Below are 20,109 nucleotides of genomic sequence, written 5' to 3'. Positions count from 1 at the left end.
GCATATAAGCAAATTTAGTACTATTAGTATTATTATTATTAATGTTATTGTTATTAATATGACAACTAAAGACAACTCTGAAACCTTTAGTGACTTTTATGTCTTTTTCTTTTTCCTCTACTAAAGTGTTAGACTCAATTAATTTAGTTTAATTTCGGTTTTTCAAACATTTTATTTTAAAGCAAATTTTTGTTAAATATTATTTATATCCAACTCTATAACTCGCTTATGGTTGGTCCTACAAAAAAATGCAAATAACTATTTTGTAGGAAATTTTATCAGCTTTAATTTTGAAAAAAAGATAAAAATTGATAGGAGTAACTGTTTTCGAGATATAAGCAAGAAACCAAAAAAATGTTACGTTAATTAAGCGTTTGCATATAAGCAAATTTAGTACTATTAGTATTATTATTATTAATGTTATTGTTATTAATATGACGACTAAAGACGACTCTGAAACATTTAGTGACTTTTATGTCTTCTCTTTTTTCCTCTACTAAAGTGTTAGACACAATTAATTTAGTTTAATTCCGGTTTTTCAAGCATTTTATTTTAAAGCAAATTTTTGTTAAATATTATTTATATCCAACTCTATAACTCGTTTATGCTTGGTCCTACAAGAAAAATGTAAATAACTATTTTGTTGGAAATTTTATCAGCTTTAATTTTGAAAGAAAGATAAAATTTGATAGGAGTAACTGTTTTCGAGATATAAGCAAAAAACCAATAAGAAAACTGTAACTGTTACTGAACAAAAATGTAATTCAGTTTTCAATGTTTGAGACGAAGTCAAAAATGCAGCATTTAAAAACGACTCTGAAGACTTCAGTGACTTTTATGTCACCTCCTTTTTCTTCTAATAAAGTATTGGACCCAACAAATTAAGTGTATTTTAAATCACAAGACATTTTCTGTTAAAACACTTTTTTTTAATTAATAATTATTTTCAAACTTATATCTCGCTTATGGTTAGTTCTACATGAAAAATGCAAATAACTATTTTGTAGGAAATTTTATCACCTTTAATTTTGGTGAAAAAGTAAAAATTGATAGGAGTAACTGTTTTCGAGATATAGGCAAAAAACCAAAAAACTGTTACCTTAATTAAGCGCTTGCATATAAGCAAATTTAGTACTACTAGTATTGTTATTATAAATGTTATTGTTATTAATATGACGACTAAAGACAACTTTAAGACTTTAGTGACTTTTATGTCTCCTCCTTTTTCCTCTACTAAAGTGTTAGACACAATTAATTTAGTTTAATTTCGGTTTTTCAAACATTTTATTTTAAAGCAAATTTTTGTTAAATATTAAAAACTATAAATTGGCTTAGATTGCCTAAAAACACAGATCACACATGATCTTTTGCATAAAAATGAGAAAACGCTCATGTAACACACAAAATAAGCTCCATTTTTCCTTTTTAAAAGTATTATTATTATTATTACTTTTGTTACTATTACTATTATTATTATTATTATTATTATTATTATTATTATTGTTATTATTATTATTATTATTATTATTATTATTATTATTATTATTATTATTATTATTATTATTATTAATATTATTATTATTATTATTATTATTATTATTATTAAAAACTTATATTAAACAGACAGAAAACGTCGTATTCTGACACAACTTAAAACACAGATCACACATGATCTTTTGCATAGAAATGAGAAAACGCTCATATAACACAAAATAAGCTTCATTTTGGCTTAGAAAACTAAGCTTACTTTTTTATTATTATTACTATTATTATTATTATTATTATTATTATTATTATTATTATTATTATTATTATTATTATTATTATTATTATTAATATTATTATTATTAAAGACCGATTATAACTTTTGTATAGTAAATGTTTTTATACCAGTTTTAAAATGAGTTATTAATTTTAGACAATTTCTTGCCTAAAAACACAGATCACAGATGATCTCTTGCATAGAAATGAGAAAACGCTCAGATAACACAAAATAAGCATCATTTTTGCTTAAAAAAACTAAGCTTTAATTTAGAAAGAAATTTATTATTATAAGTATTATTATCATTATTATTATTATTATTATTATTATTATTATTATTATTGTTTCTTTTATTACTATTATTATTATTATTATTATTATTATTATTATTATTATTATTATTATTATTAACTTTTGTATAGTAAATGTTTTTATACCAGTTTTTGAATGAGTTATTAATTTTATTCAATTTCTTGCCTAAAAACACAGATCACAGATGATCTCTTGCATAGAAATGAGAAAACGCTCATATAACACACAAAATAAGCATCATTTTTGCTTAGAAAAACTAAGCTTTAATTTAGAAAGAAATTCATTATTATAAGTATTATTATTATTATTATTATTATTATTATTATTATTTCTTTTATTACTATTATTATTATTATTATTATTACTATTATTATTATTATTATTACTATTATTATTATTATTATTATTATTATTATTATTATTATTATTATTAAATTTTGTATAGTAAATGTTTTTATACCAGTTTTAAAATGAGTTATTAATTTTAGACAATTTCTTGCCTAAAAATACAGATCACAGATGATTTCTTGCATAGAAATGAGAAAGCGCTCATATAACACACAAAATAAGCTTCATTTTTGCTTAGAAAAACTAAGCTTTAATTTAGAAAGAAATTTATTATTATAAGTATTATTATCATTATTATTATTATTATTATTATTATTATTATTATTATTATTATTATTGTTTCTTTTATTACTATTATTATTATTATTATTATTATTATTATTATTATTATTATTATTATTAACTTTTGTATAGTAAATGTTTTTATACCAGTTTTAAAATGAGTTATTAATTTTATTCAATTTCTTGCCTAAAAACACAGATCACAGATGATCTCTTGCATAGAAATGAGAAAACGCTCATATAACACACAAAATAAGCATCATTTTTGCTTAGAAAAACTAAGCTTTAATTTAGAAAGAAATTCATTATTATAAGTATTATTATCATTATTATTATTATTATTATTATTATTATTATTACTACTATTATTATTATTATTATTATTACTATTATTATTATTATTATTATTATTATTATTATTGTTATTATTATTATTATTATTATTATTATTGTTATTATTATTATTGTTATTAAAAACTTAAATTAAACAGACAGAAAACGTCGTATTCTGACACAAAAAAACGAATTACGTTATAGACTTGACGAGAACGGCGTATCTCGGACTCTTATAGGACTCTTATAGGGTCAAAAATTATCAGTTTGGATTAAAACAAATTATTTTTGTTGACTCTCAGTCTGAATTGTTCATCAGTTCAAACAAAAACGGCTTACTTTAGACGATCTTTTGCTTTGAACAAGAAAACTTACATCGAACAGACTAAAAACGTATTAATCTGGCATAAAAGAGCAATTTATGTATCACTTTGGATAAAGGCAGCTAATCCTATTCGTTTCATTGCTTAAAATAGACAAAATTGTTAATAAATCTAACAAAAACGCTGTATTCTAGCACAAAATACTAATTACATTATAGTTTCGACGAGAATAGCTTATTTGGAATGATTCTATGCTTCCAAACGAGTAAATTTTTAATAAACAGATGCCAAACATCATGTTTTGTCCTATAAAGACATTTTATATTGCAGTTTGTATTAAAACAAAATATTTTCGTTGATTCTTTGTTAGAAGCAGCAAACCTAACATTAAAGAATCTGAAAACTTTGTATTCGGACACAAACCACCGAATTTTTTTTCAGTTTAGACAAAAACGGTTGATTTTCGACAATATTTTGCTTTGAACAAGAAAGCTTATATCAAACTGACTAAAAACGTCTTATTTTAGCACAAAATAAAAGATTTGCGTTATAGTCTTAAAGCTGATTCATGCCACAGTTTGGATAAAAACCAATTATTTTTGTTAATTCATTGTTACAAACAAGAAACCTTACATCAAAGAAACTGAAAACCCCTTATTTAGGCACAGAAATTCGAATTACGTTTCAGTCTGGACAAAAACTGCTTATTTTAGACGATCCTTTGTTTTGAACACGAAAACTTACATTAAAAAGATTAAAAACGTCTTATTCTGGCTGAAAACTGCAAATTATATATTACTCTAGATAAAAGCAATTTATCCTGATTACTCCTTTACTTAGAATAGAGTAAACTTGTATAAAACTTAATGAAAACTTTAAATTTCGTCTCAAAGAAATAATTTACGTTATAGTTTTGACCAGCACTGTTTATTTCAAACGAAATTATGATTCGAAACTAATGAACTTTTATGGGGCAGATGCAAAACCACATATTACCATATAAAGCGTTGTTTTAAAGCAAAGTATTACCTTTTGCAACAAGAAATTTCACGTCAAAGAAACTGAAAACTTCGTATCCATACATAAATATCGAATTACGTATCAGTTTAGGCAAATACAGGTTATTTTAAACGATTCCTTGCTATAAACAAGAAAAATTTTATCAAGCATATTGAAAACGTCTTATTCTCGAAAATAAGAGCAAATTATGTATCAGTTTTAACAAAAGCGGATTACTCTGTTTGATTCTATGCTTAGAGTAGAGTAAACTACTATAAAACGTAATGAAATCTCTATATTCAAGCTCAAAAGAACAAATTACGTTATAGTTTTGACAAAAAAAAATATTTCGGACGATTACATACTTCGAAGTAAGCAAACTTTAATTGAACATGTGCAAAAGCTAATACTTTGCTTTAAAATAATGATTTATGTGGTAATATGGTATTTTGCATCTGTCCTATAAAAGTTTACCCGTTTCGCTCCATTGAATCATTAGAAATAAATTATTTTGACACAACAACAACACAAATAATTTGTTTTTGTTTAAACTGTAACATAAGTCGCTTTTATAAAACGAACTAAGACGTTTGGCATCTGTTTAGTGAAAGTTTTCTCGTTTGGGGGCATAAAATCGTTTGAAATTAACAGTTCTGGTCAAAACTATTACGTAAATTATTTCTTTGTATCACTTTAAAGATTTGCGTTATAGTCTTGACGAGAACTGTTAATTTCAAACGATTCTATGCTTTGAAACCACTATACTTTCACTGAACAGAGACAAAACGTCTGATTTCGCCTTTAAAAAACGATTTATGTCACAGTTTGGATTAAAACCAATGATTTTCGTTTATTCATTGTTACAAGCAAGAAACCTTACATCAAAGAAACTGAAAATCTCTTATTCAGGCCCAGAAAATCAAATTACGTTTCAGTCTGGACACAAATTGCTTATTTTAGACGATTCTTTCTTTTGAACACGAAAACTTACATTAAAAAGATTTAAAACGTCTTATTCTGGCTCAAAACTGCAAATTATGTATTACTTTGGATAAAAGCAGTTTATCCTGATTACTCCTTTGCTTAGAATAGAGCAAACTTGTATAAAACTTAATGAAAACTTTAAATTTCGTCTCAAAGAAATAATTTACGTTATAGTTTTGACCAGAACTGTTAATTTCAAACGATTTTATGCCCCCAAACGAGAAAACTTTTACTAAACAGATGCCAAACGTCTTAGTTCGTTTTATAAAAACGACATGTTACAGTTTAAACAAAAAAATTATTTTCGTTGTTGTGTCAAAATAATTTATTTCGAATGATTCAATGGAGCGAAACGAGTAAACTTTTATAGGACAGATGCAAAATACCATATTACCACATAAATCGTTATTTTAAAGCAAAGTATTAGCTTTTGCACTTGTTCAATCAAAGTTTGCTTACTTCGAAATATGTAGTCGTCCGAAATAATTTTTTTTTGTCAAAACTATAACGTAATTTGTTCTTTTGAGCTTGAATATAGAGTTTTCATTACGTTTTATAGTAGTTTACTCTACTCTAAGCATAGAATCAAACAGAGTAATCCGCTTTTGTTAAAACTGATACATAATTTGCTCTTATTTTCGAGAATAAGACATTTTCAATATGTTTGATAAAATTTTTCTTGTTTATAGCAAGGAATCGTTTAAAATAAGCTGTATTTGCCTAAACTGATACGTAATTCGATATTTGTGCATGGATACGATGTTTTCAGTTTCTTTGACGTGAAATTTCTTGTTGCAAAAGGTAATACTTTGCTTTAAAACAACGCTTTATATGGTAATATGTGATTTTGCATCTGCCCCATAAAAGTTCATTAGTTTCGAATCATAATTTCGTTTGAAATAAACAGTGCTGGTCAAAACTATAACGTAAATTATTTCTTTGAGACGAAATTTAAAGTTTTCATTAAGTTTTATACAAGTTTACTCTATTCTAAGTAAAGGAGTAATCAGGATAAATTGCTTTTATCTAGAGTAATATATAATTTGCAGTTTTCAGCCAGAATAAGACGTTTTTAATCTTTTTAATGTAAGTTTTCGTGTTCAAAACAAAGGATCGTCTAAAATAAGCAGTTTTTGTCCAGACTGAAACGTAATTCGAATTTCTGTGCCTAAATAAGGGGTTTTCAGTTTCTTTGATGTAAGGTTTCTTGTTTGTAACAATGAATTAACAAAAATAATTGGTTTTTATCCAAACTGTGGCATGAATCAGCTTTAAGACTATAACGCAAATCTTTTATTTTGTGCTAAAATAAGACGTTTTTAGTCAGTTTGATATAAGCTTTCTTGTTCAAAGCAAAATATTGTCGAAAATCAACCGTTTTTGTCTAAACTGAAACAAAATTCGGTGGTTTGTGTCCGAATACAAAGTTTTCAGATTCTTTAATGTTAGGTTTGCTGCTTCTAACAAAGAATCAACGAAAATATTTTGTTTTAATACAAACTGCAATATAAAATGTCTTTATAGGACAAAACATGATGTTTGGCATCTGTTTATTAAAAATTTACTCGTTTGGAAGCATAGAATCATTCCAAATAAGCTATTCTCGTCGAAACTATAATGTAATTAGTATTTTGTGCTAGAATACAGCGTTTTTGTTAGATTTATTAACAATTTTGTCTATTTTAAGCAATGAAACGAATAGGATTAGCTGCCTTTATCCAAAGTGATACATAAATTGCTCTTTTATGCCAGATTAATACGTTTTTAGTCTGTTCGATGTAAGTTTTCTTGTTCAAAGCAAAAGATCGTCTAAAGTAAGCCGTTTTTGTTTGAACTGATGAACAATTCAGACTGAGAGTCAACAAAAATAATTTGTTTTAATCCAAACTGATAATTTTTGACCCTATAAGAGTCCTATAAGAGTCCGAGATACGCCGTTCTCGTCAAGTCTATAACGTAATTCGTTTTTTTGTGTCAGAATACGACGTTTTCTGTCTGTTTAATATAAGTTTTTAATAATAATAATAATAATAACAATAATAATAATAATAATAATAATAACAATAATAATAATAATAATAATAATAATAATAATAATAATAATAATAATAATAATAATAATAATAATAATAATAATAATAATAATAATAATAATAATAATAATAATAATAATAATAATAATAATAATAAAATAATAATAGAAATAAAAGTAAGCTTAGTTTTCTAAGCAAAAATGAAACTTATTTTGTGTGTTATATGAGCGCTTTCTCATTTCTATGCAAGAAATCATCTGTGATCTGTATTTTTAGGCAAGAAATTGTCTAAAATTAATAACTCATTTTAAAACTGGTATAAAAACATTTACTATACAAAAGTTAATAATATAATAATATTATCGCCGAATCTGTGGACAGGTCGGCTCGTGCGTGCAATGTTATTATGTACAATGTTAAACCTGTCGCTAATAAACAAGACGTGGATGTGGTAAATGATGTCCTCGAGGTCATTGATCCATCACTTGTGATTGGTCCGGAAAATGTTTTTCGCGTAGGAAAAACCGTCGGTGATAAACCTCGCTTATTAAAATTGCAATTTAAAACTCAACAAATGGCACGTCTATGCTTGAAGAAAAAATCGTCTTTGCTGCAGCACCCACAATTTGCTCACATTACTATTAGTGATGATAAAACCCCGGGTCAACTAAAGCATTTAAACAATTTGCGTGATGAATTAAAGCGAAGACTTGATGTTGGCGAAAAGGACTTGACAATTAAATACGTTAACCACGTACCAAAAATTATTTCACATCAAAAAAACTAAATATTTACCCTTGTTCAATGGCTCTTCTGTATACGAATATCGCATCTTTATCTTCAAAATTTAATGATTTGTTATTAGAAGTAACTGAATTTAGACCTTCTATTATCGCACTCACGGAGACTTGGCTTAATCCGTCTATCTCTGATGATGCTGTACACATTGAAAATTACTCTATTTACAGAGATGATCGCCTATCTCAAAAAGGTGGCGGTGTGTGTTTTTATGTAGATAAAATTAAAATTTCAAAATTTTTTAAAATTACTCAAATTTGCATATCTGTTAAACCTGATGATTCTCTATGGTTAAAATTTGAAGGAAATGAACAAACCTTTGTTATAGCATGTATTTACAGACCACCAACAGGAGCGTCTTTTAACAATCACGAAAATGATAAAAATCTATTTAATACCATACAATCAACTATTAATCAGTATCCTAACTTAATTATCATGGGAGATTTCAATTTTCCATGTATAGACTGGTCTGCTAAAAACACAACAGGTCAAACAATCATCGAAAAACAATTTTCTGAATTGCTCTTGGAGAATAATTTGTCACAAATAGTCACTGAACCTACACGATTTAGATCCCAACAACGTCCTTCATTACTTGATTTGGTAATTTTGTCTGACGTTAACCTTGTATCGTCTTTAAACGTTTCGAATCCTGTAGGTACATCTGATCATTCAAAAATCGAAATTGAGTTACAAATTATGATATATTCAGAGCCAAATGCAAGAATTAAAACAACATCAATTGTTGACTACACTCGCATAGACGAAAGTCTCTTGACTTACGACTGGAATGGTTTAGATTCACTAAATGCGGAAGAACAATGGAAACATTTTAAATCGATTTTACAAACTTGCATTACAACAAATTCCAGACTGTTTACAAACCGACTGAGAAAAGATAAACCGTGGATAAATCAACACATGCTTGACAAAATAAAATACAAAGCTAAATTATGGAAAAAATTTAAAAGGAAGCCTACTGAAGATAATTTTTCTGCTTATAAAAGATTTTCTAACCAACTAAAATCTGATTTACAAATAGCCAGGTGTAATTATGAAAATTCTATATTAAATAAACCAAAACTATTTTATTCCCATGTACGTAAATTTATCTCTAGTCGTGTGTCGGTCCCTTTAGTACGAAATGCTTCAGGTCTACTCTGCTCCGATCATACAGAAACTGCAAACACTTTAGCGGACAGTTTTGCTGCTACCTATAATTTAAACATTAATAATAATATACCGTCATTTATGCCTACAAGTACATTTAGTGGGTTGTCTTATATTAATTTTACTCCGGATCTGGTAAAAAGCCAACTCTGTGCCATTAAATTAAATACAGCTCCAGGTCCGGATCAGATACCTCCCAAACTCCTGAGAACTTGTGCTGCTTCGTTGTCGGGCCCACTTGCCAAAATGATGACAAAATCATTCTTACAAGGCACTTTGCCCTACGAGTGGTTGCAAGCAACAATCACGCCTTTGTACAAGTCAGGAGATAAACTTGATCCTGCTAACTATAGACCTGTAAGTCTCACGTCGACATGCTGTAAAATTATGGAAAAAGTTATAGTCAAGGAACTATTAACTTACATGAGAAAAAATAATTTAATACCTGAGCATCAGCACGGCTTTTTACCAGGTAGGTCAGTTGTCACAAATTTGCTATCCTGCACAAATCTATGGACAAAAATGTTAGACACTACCCAACCTGTAGACATAATTTACCTTGATTTTAGTAAAGCCTTTGATAAAGTCCCTCACAATCTCTTGTTAGCAAAACTGGAGTCCTATGGTGTAACAGGAAATTTGCTTGATTGGATCCGAGCGTTTCTATCAAATCGAAACTATTGTGTAAAAGTCTGTGGTAAATTTTCGTACTCTAAACCAGTATTAAGTGGGGTCCCACAGGGATCAGTTCTTGGACCAATTTTATTCTTGTTATATACAGCAGATTTATTGTTTTCACTGGACAGCTATTCAGCATATGCGGATGATATTAAGTTATTTGCTAACCCACTTGTCACGGACTTGCAAGACCAACTTAATTTAATCTTCCAATGGAGCGAGAAGTGGCAAATACCACTAAATATTGCAAAATGCTGTGTACTTCAGTGTGGCCACAACAACCCAAAGTACCTTTACCATATAAATGGCACACTCCTGAGTGTAAAAACCTCAACCAAAGATCTAGGGGTCATTGTAAATGATAAGTTAGGATGGTCAGAGCAATGTCTAGCATCAGTGGGTCGAGCGCGTAAAATGTTTTATTTGTTAAAGCATGTTTTTCCAAATCCTTCAGTCAGTTTTATTTCAAAGGTGTACATCACTTACATAAGGCCGCATTTGGAATTTGCCATTCCAGTCTGGAGACCTTATTTGTTAAAGGATATTGATTTGCTGGAAAGAACTCAGCACCTGGTAACTAGATGGACACACTGTTTAAGACAAGTTTCATATGAACAACGTCTTGAAATACTCAAAATACCAGATCTACGTGCTCGTCAAAACAGGGCAGATGCAATTCAAATTTTTCGGCTTACTCATGGTTTATTTCCTGGAGTAACACGCAATTTCTTGCAAATTCAATATCATGACAGACTTAGAGGTCATTCTTATAAGCTGAAAAAAGAACCATTTAAGACTACCGTTAGAAAGAATTATTTGACAAATCGTGCATTTGATATATGGAATGGCTTGCCTGATAACGTTGTTGCAGCTGTTACTGTTTCTTCCTTCAAGAATCAATATGACACATTACAATAATTAACATTAACCTTTATTAATTAACTAATTTAACTGTAGATTAAAATTGTATTTCATTTTTCATTATTCAATGGTGTTTTATTTAACACGAAACCGTATTTCTTGATATTTTGCTATAAAGGTGTTAACCTCAGCAAAGAATCTATGTTAATAATAATAATAATAATAATAATAATAATAATAATAATAATAATAATAATAATAGTAATAATAATAATAATAATAATAATAATAATAATAATAATAGTAATAAAAGAAATAATAATAATAATGATAATAATACTTATAATAATGAATTTCTTTCTAAATTAAAGCTTAGTTTTTCTAAGCAAAAATGATGCTTATTTTGTGTGTTATATGAGCGTTTTCTCATTTCTATGCAAGAGATCATCTGTGATCTGTGTTTTTAGGCAAGAAATTGAATAAAATTAATAACTCATTTTAAAACTGGTATAAAAACATTTACTATACAAAAGTTAATAATAATAATAATAATAATAATAATAATAATAATAATAATAATAATAATAATAATAATAATAATAATAGTAATAAAAGAAACAATAATAATAATAATAATAATAATAATAATGATAATAATACTTATAATAATAAATTCCTTTCTAAATTAAAGCTTAGTTTTTCTAAGCAAAAATGATGCTTATTTTGTGTTATCTGAGCGTTTTCTCATTTCTATGCAAGAGATCATCTGTGATCTGTGTTTTTAGGCAAGAAATTGTCTAAAATTAATAACTCATTTTAAAACTGGTATAAAAACATTTACTATACAAAAGTTATAATCGGTCTTTAATAATAATAATATTAATAATAATAATAATAATAATAATAATAATAATAATAATAATAATAATAGTAATAATAATAATAAAAATAATAGTAATAATAATAATAATAATAAAAATAAAAATAATAGTAGTAGTAAAAGTAAGCTTAGTTTTCTAAGCCAAAATGAAGCTTATTTTGTGTTATATGAGCGTTTTCTCATTTCTATGCAAAAGATCATGTGTGATCTGTGTTTTAAGTTGTGTCAGAATACGACGTTTTCTGTCTGTTTAATATAAGTTTTTAATAATAATAATAATAATAATAATAATAACAATAATAATAATAATAATAATAATAATAATAATAGTAATAGTAACAAAAGTAATAATAATAATAATACTTTTAAAAAGGAAAAATGGAGCTTATTTTGTGTGTTACATGAGCGTTTTCTCATTTTTATGCAAAAGATCATGTCTGATCTGTGTTTTTAGGCAATCTAAGCCATTTTATAGTTTTTAATATTTAACAAAAATTTGCTTTAAAATAAAATGTTTGAAAAACCGAAATTAAACTAAATTAATTGTGTCTAACACTTTAGTAGAGGAAAAAGGAGGAGACATAAAAGTCACTAAAGTCTTAAAGTTGTCTTTAGTCGTCATATTAATAACAATAACATTTATAATAACAATACTAGTAGTACTAAATTTGCTTATATGCAAGCGCTTAATTAAGGTAACAGTTTTTTTGTTTTTTGCCTATATCTCGAAAACAGTTACTCCTATCAATTTTTACTTTTTCACCAAAATTAAAGGTGATAAAATTTCCTACAAAATAGTTATTTGCATTTTTCATGTAGAACTAACCATAAGCGAGATATAAGTTTGAAAATAATTATTAATTAAAAAAAAGTGTTTTAACAGAAAATGTCTTGTGATTTAAAATACACTTAATTTGTTGGGTCCAATACTTTATTAGAAGAAAAAGGAGGTGACATAAAAGTCACTGAAGTCTTCAGAGTCGTTTTTAAATGCTGCATTTTTGACTTCGTCTCAAACATTGAAAACTGAATTACATTTTTGTTCAGTAACAGTTACAGTTTTCTTATTGGTTTTTTGCTTATATCTCGAAAACAGTTACTCCTATCAAATTTTATCTTTCTTTCAAAATTAAAGCTGATAAAATTTCCAACAAAATAGTTATTTACATTTTTCTTGTAGGACCAAGCATAAACGAGTTATAGAGTTGGATATAAATAATATTTAACAAAAATTTGCTTTAAAATAAAATGCTTGAAAAACCGGAATTAAACTAAATTAATTGTGTCTAACACTTTAGTAGAGGAAAAAGGAGAAGACATAAAAGTCACTAAATGTTTCAGAGTCGTCTTTAGTCGTCATATTAATAACAATAACATTAATAATAATAATACTAATAGTACTAAATTTGCTTATATGCAAACGCTTAATTAACGTAACATTTTTTTGGTTTCTTGCTTATATCTCGAAAACAGTTACTCCTATCAATTTTTATCTTTTTACTAAAATTCAAGTTGATAAAATTTCCTACAAAATAGTCATTTGCATTTTTCATGTAGGACTAACCATAAGCGAGATATATGATTGAAAATAATTAATATTTAAAAAAAAAGTGCTTTAACAGAAAATGTCTTGTGATTTAAAATACACTTAATTTATTGGGTCCAATACTTTATTAGAAGAAAAAGGAAGTGACATAAAAGTCACTGAAGTCTTCAGAGTCGTTTTTAAATGCTGCAGTTTCGTCTTCGTCTCAAACATTGAAAACTGAATTACATTTTTGTTCAGTAACAGTCACAGTTTTCTTATTGGTTTTTTGCTTATATCTCGAAAACAGTTACTCCTATCAATTTTTATCTTTCTGTCAAAATTAAAGCTGATAAAATTTCCTACAAAATAGTTATTTGCATTTTTCTTGTAGGACCAACCATAAGCGAGTTATAGAGTTGGATATAAATAATATTTAACAAAAATTTGCTTTAAAATAAAATGTTTGAAAAACTGAAATTAAACTAATTTAATTGTGTCTAACACTTTAGTAGAGGTAAAAGAAGAAGACATAAAAGTCACTAAAGGTTTCAAAGTTGTCTTTAATCGTCATATTAATAACAATAACATTAATAATAATAATACTAATAGTACTAAATTTGCTTATATGCAAACGCTTAATTAAGGTAACAGTGTTTTGGTTTCTTGCTCATATCTCGAAAACAGTTACTCCTATCAATTTTTATCTTTTTACTAAAATTCAAGCTGATAAAATTTCCTACAAAATAGTTATTTCCATTTTTTGTGTAGGACTAACCATAAGCAAGATATAAGATTGAAAATAATTAATATTTAAAAAAGAAGTGCTTTAACAGAAAATGTCTTGTGATTTAAAATACACTTAATTTATTAGGTCCAATACTTTATTAAAAAAAAGGGGGTGACATATAAGTCACTGAAGTCTTCAGAGTCGATTTTAAATGCTGCATTTTCGTCTTCGTCTCAAACATTGAAAACTGAATTTCATTTTTGTTCTGAAACGGTAACAGTTTTTACTTTGGTTTTTTGCTTATATTTCGAAAACAGTTACTCCTATCAATTTTTATCTTTCTTTCAAAATTAAAGCTGATAACATTTCCTACAAAATAGTTATTTGCATTTTTCTTGTAGGACCAACCATAAGCGAGTTATAAAGTTGGATATAAATAATATTTAACAAAAACTTGCTAAAAAATAAAATGTTTGAAATACTGAAATTAAACTAAATTAATTGTGTCTAACACTTTAGTAGAGAAAAAAGAAAAAGACATAAAAGTCACCAAAGTCTTCAGAATCGTTTTTAGTCGTCATATTAATAACAATAACATTAATAATAATAATACTAATAGTACTAAATCTGCTTATATGCAAGCGCTTTATTAAGGTAACAGTTTTTTGGTTTCTTGCTTATATCTCGAAAACAGTTACTCCTATAAATTTTTGTCTTTCTTTCAAAATTAAAGCTGATAAAATATTCTACAAAATAGTTATTTGCATTTTTCTTGTAGGACCAACCATAAGCGAGTTATAGAGTTGGATATAAATAATATTTAACAAAAATTTGCTTTAAAATAAAATGTTTGAAAAACTGAAATTAAACTAATTTAACTGTGTCTAACACTTTAGTAGAGAAAAAAGGAAAAGACATAAAAGTCACTAAAGGTTTCAGAGTTGTCTTTAGTTGTCATATTAATAACAATAACATTAATAATAATAATACTAATAGTACTAAATTTGCTTATATGCAAACGCTTAATTAAGGTAACAGTGTTTTGGTTTCTTGCTTATATCTCGAAAACAGTTACTCCAATCAATTTTTATCTTTTTACTAAAATTCAAGCTTATAAAATTTCCTACAAAATAGTTATTTGCATTTTTCATGTAGGACTAACCATAAGCGAGATATATGATTGAAAATAATTAATATTTAAAAAAAAAGTGCTTTAACAGAAAATGTCTTGTGATTTAAAATACACTTAATTTATTGGGTCCAATACTTTATTAGAAGAAAAAGGAAGTGACATAAAAGTCACTGAAGTCTTCAGAGTCGTTTTTAAATGCTGCAGTTTCGTCTTCGTCTCAAACATTGAAAACCGAATTACATTTTTGTTCAGTAACAGTCACAGTTTTCTTATTGGTTTTTTGCTTATATCTCGAAAACAGTTACTCCTATCAATTTTTATCTTTTTTTCAAAATTAAAGCTGATAAAATTTCCTACAAAATAGTTATTTGCATTTTTCTTGTAGGACCAACCATAAGCGAGTTATAGAGTTGGATATAAATAATATTTAACAAAAATTTGCTTTAAAATAAAATGTTTGAAAAACTGAAATTAAACTAATTTAATTGTGTCTAACACTTTAGTTGAGGAAAAAGAAGAAGACATAAAAGTCACTAAAGGTTTCAAAGTTGTCTTTAATCGTAATATTAATAACAATAACATTAATAATAATAATACTAATAGTACTAAATTTGCTTATATGCAAACGCTTAATTAAGGTAACAGTGTTTTGGTTTCTTGCTTATATCTCGAAAACAGTTACTCCTATCAATTTTTATCTTTTTACTAAAATTAAAGCTGATAAAATTTCCTACAAAATAATTAATTGCATTTTTAATGTAGGACTAACCATAAGCGAGATATAAGTTTGAAAATAATTAAAATTTAAAAAAAAGTGCTTCAACAGAAAATGTCTTGTGATTTAAAATACACTTAATTTATTGGGTCCAATACTTTATTAGAAGAAAAAAGAGGTGACAGAAAGGTCACTGAAGTCTTTAGAGTCGTTTGTAAATGCTGCATTTTCGTCTTCGTCTCAAACATTGAAAACTGAATTACATTTGTGTTCAGTAACTGTTACAGTTTTCTTATTGGTTTTTTGCTTATATCTCGAAAACAGTTACTCCTATCAATTTTTATCTTTCTTTTAAAATTAAAGCTGATAAAGCTTCCTACAAAATAGTTGTTTGCATTTTTCTTGTAGGACCAACCATAAGCGAGTTATAGAGTTGGATATAAATAATATTTAACAAAAATTTGCTTTAAATAAAATGTTTGAAAAACCGAAATTAAACTAAATTAATTGAGTCTAACACTTTAGTAGAGAAAAAAGAAAAAGACATAAAAGTCACCAAAGTCTTCAGAATCGTTTTTAGTCGTCATATTAATAACAATAACATTATTAATAATAATACTAATAGTACTAAATCTGCTTATATGCAAGCGCTTTATTAAGGTAACAGTTTTTTGGTTTCTTGCTTATATCTCGAAAACAGTTACTCCTATCAATTTTTATCTTTTTTTCAAAATTAAAGCTGATAAAATTTCCTACAAAATAGTTATTTGCATTTTTCTTGTAGGACCAACCATAAGCGAGTTATAGAGTTGGATATAAATAATATTTAACAAAAATTTGCTTTAAAATAAAATGTTTGAAAAACTGAAATTAAACTAATTTAATTGTGTCTAACACTTTAGTAGAGGAAAAAGAAGAAGACATAAAAGTCACTAAAGGTTTCAAAGTTGTCTTTAATCGTCATATTAATAACAATAACATTAATAATAATAATACTAATAGTACTAAATTTGCTTATATGCAAACGCTTAATTAAGGTAACAGTGTTTTGGTTTCTTGCTCATATCTCGAAAACAGTTACTCCTATCAATTTTTATCTTTTTACTAAAATTCAAGCTGATAAAATTTCCTACAAAATAATTATTTGCATTTTTTATGTAGGACTAACCATAAGCGAGATATAAGATTGAAAATAATTAATATTTAAAAAAGAAGTGCTTTAACAGAAAATGTCTTGTGATTCAAAATACACTTAATTTATTAGGTCCAATACTTTATTAGAAAAAAAGGGGGTGACATATAAGTCACTGAAGTCTTCAGAGTCGATTTTAAATGCTGCATTTTCGTCTTCGTCTCAAACATTGAAAACTGAATTATATTTTTGTTCTGAAACGGTAACAGTTTTTACTTTGGTTTTTTGCTTATATCTCGAAAACAGTTACTCCTATCAATTTTTATCTTTCTTTCAAAATTAAAGCTGATAACATTTCCTACAAAATAGTTATTTGCATTTTTCTTGTAGGACCAACCATAAGCGAGTTATAAAGTTGGATATAAATAATATTTAACAAAAACTTGCTTAAAAATAAAATGTTTGAAATACTGAAATTAAACTAAATTAATTGTGTCTAACACTTTAGTAGAGAAAAAAGAAAAAGACATAAAAGTCACCAAAGTCTTCAGAATCGTTTTTAGTCGTCATATTAATAACAATAATATTAATAATAATAACACTAATAGTACTAAATCTGCTTATATGCAAGCGCTTTATTAAGGTAACAGTTTTTTGGTTTCTTGCTTATATCTCGAAAACAGTTACTCCTATGAATTTTTGTCTTTCTTTCAAAATCAAAGCTGATAAAATATTCTACAAAATAGTTATTTGCATTTTTCTTGTAGAACCAACCATAAGCGAGTTATAGAGTTGGATATAAATAATATTTAACAAAAATTTGCTTTAAAATAAAATGTTTGAAAAACTGAAATTAAACTAATTTTACTGTGTCTAACACTTTAGTAGAGAAAAAACGAAAAGACATAAAAGTTACTAAAGGTTTCAGAGTTGTCTTTAGTTGTCATATTAATAACAATAACATTAATAATAATAATACTAATAGTTCTAAATTTGCTTATATGCAAACGCTTAATTAAGGTAACAGTGTTTTGGTTTCTTGCTTATATCTCGAAAACAGTTACTCCTATCAATTTTTATCTTTTTACTAAAATTCAAGCTGATAAAATTTTCTACAAAATAGTTATTTGCATTTTTCATGTAGGAATAACCATAAGCGAGATATATGATTGGAAATAATTAATATTTAAAAAAAAAGTGCTTTAACAGAAAATGTCTTGTGATTTAAAATACACTTAATTTATTGGGTCCAATACTTTATTAGAAGAAAAAGGAAGTGACATAAAAGTCACTAAAGTCTTCAGAGTCGTTTTTAAATGCTGCAGTTTCGTCTTCGTCTCAAACATTGAAAACCGAATTACATTTTTGTTCAGTAACAGTCACAGTTTTCTTATTGGTTTTTTGCTTATATCTCGAAAACAGTTACTCCTATCAATTTTTATCTTTTTTTCAAAATTAAAGCTGATAAAATTTCCTACAAAATAGTTATTTGCATTTTTCTTGTACGACCAACCATAAGCGAGTTATAGAGTTGGATATAAATAATATTTAACAAAAATTTGCTTTAAAATAAAATGTTTGAAAAACTGAAATTAAACTAATTTAATTGTGTCTAACACTTTAGTAGAGGAAAAAGAAGAAGACATAAAAGTCACTAAAGGTTTCAAAGTTGTTTTTAATCGTCATATTAATAACAATAACATTAATAATAATAATACTAATAGTACTAAATTTGCTAATATGCAAACGCTTAATTAAGGTAACAGTGTTTTGGTTTCTTGCTCATATCTCGAAAACAGTTACTCCTATCAACTTTTATCTTTTTACTAAAATTCAAGCTGATAAAATTTCCTACAAAATAATTATTTGCATTTTTTATGTAGGACTAACCATAAGCGAGATATAAGATTGAAAATAATTAATATTTAAAAAAGAAGTGCTTTAACAGAAAATGTTTTGTGATTTAAAATACACTTAATTTATTAGGTCCAATACTTTATTAGAAAAAAAGGGGGTGACATATAAGTCACTGAAGTCTTCAGAGTCGATTTTAAATGCTGCATTTTCGTCTTCGTCTCAAACATTGAAAACTGAATTACATTTTTGTTCTGAAACGGTAACAGTTTTTACATTGGTTTTTTGCTTATATCTCGAAAACAGTTACTCCTATCAATTTTTATCTTTCTTTCAAAATTAAAGCTGATAACATTTCCTACAAAATAGTTATTTGCATTTTTCTTGTAGGACCAACCATAAGCGAGTTATAAAGTTGGATATAAATAATATTTAACAAAAACTTGCTTAAAAATAAAATGTTTGAAATACTGAAATTAAACTAAATTAATTGTGTCTAACACTTTAGTTGAGAAAAAAGAAAAAGACATAAAAGTCACCAAAGTCTTCAAAATCGTTTTTAGTCGTCATATTAATAACAATAACATTAACAATAATAATACTAATAGTACTAAATCTGCTTATATGCAAGCGCTTTATTAAGGTAACAGTTTTTTGGTTTCTTGCTTATATCTCGAAAACAGTTACTCCTATGAATTTTTGTCTTTTTTTCAAAATTAAAGCTGATAAAATTTCCTACAAAATAGTTATTTGCATTTTTCTTGTAGGACCAACCATAAGCGAGTTATAGAGTTGGATATAAATAATTTTTAACAAAAATTTGCTTTAAAATAAAATGTTTGAAAAACTGAAATTAAACTAATTTAATTGTGTCTAACACTTTAGTAGAGGAAAAAGGAAAGGACATAAAAGTCACTAAAGGTTTCAGAGTTGTCTTTAGTTGTCATATTAATAACAATAACATTAATAATAATAATACTAATAGTACTAAATTTGCTTATATGCAAACGCTTAATTAAGGTAACAGTGTTTTGGTTTCTTGCTTATATCTCGAAAACAGTTACTCCAATCAATTTTTATCTTTTTACTAAAATTCAAGCTGATAAAATTTCCTATAAAATAGTTATTTGCATTTTTCATGTAGGACTAACCATAAGCGAGATATATGATTGAAAATAATTAATATTTAAAAAAAAAGTGCTTTAACAGAAAATGTATTGTGATTTAAAATACACTTAATTTATTGGGTCCAATA

The 20,109-nt window shown here is 26.3% G+C and overlaps 1 long non-coding RNA gene across 1 annotated transcript; it reads right to left on the bottom strand.

Moving 5' to 3' along the window:
- Window positions 1–8,490: 8,490 nt before the first annotated feature.
- LOC107399068 (uncharacterized) lies at window positions 8,491–11,120 on the bottom strand. Its single transcript, XR_001575747.2, has 3 exons — window positions 9,793–11,120; window positions 9,443–9,724; window positions 8,491–9,391 (listed from the first exon to the last, which is right to left on the bottom strand). It is a non-coding gene; the product is annotated as an uncharacterized LOC107399068 (long non-coding RNA).
- Window positions 11,121–20,109: the final 8,989 nt, after the last annotated feature.

This window comes from Tribolium castaneum, unplaced genomic scaffold (assembly GCF_031307605.1).
Source record: "Tribolium castaneum strain GA2 unplaced genomic scaffold, icTriCast1.1 ptg000006l, whole genome shotgun sequence".
NCBI classification, from domain to species: domain Eukaryota; kingdom Metazoa; phylum Arthropoda; class Insecta; order Coleoptera; family Tenebrionidae; genus Tribolium; species Tribolium castaneum.
Note: the sequence above shows the minus strand (reverse complement) of the source record. Positions and strands in the feature narration are given on the sequence as shown.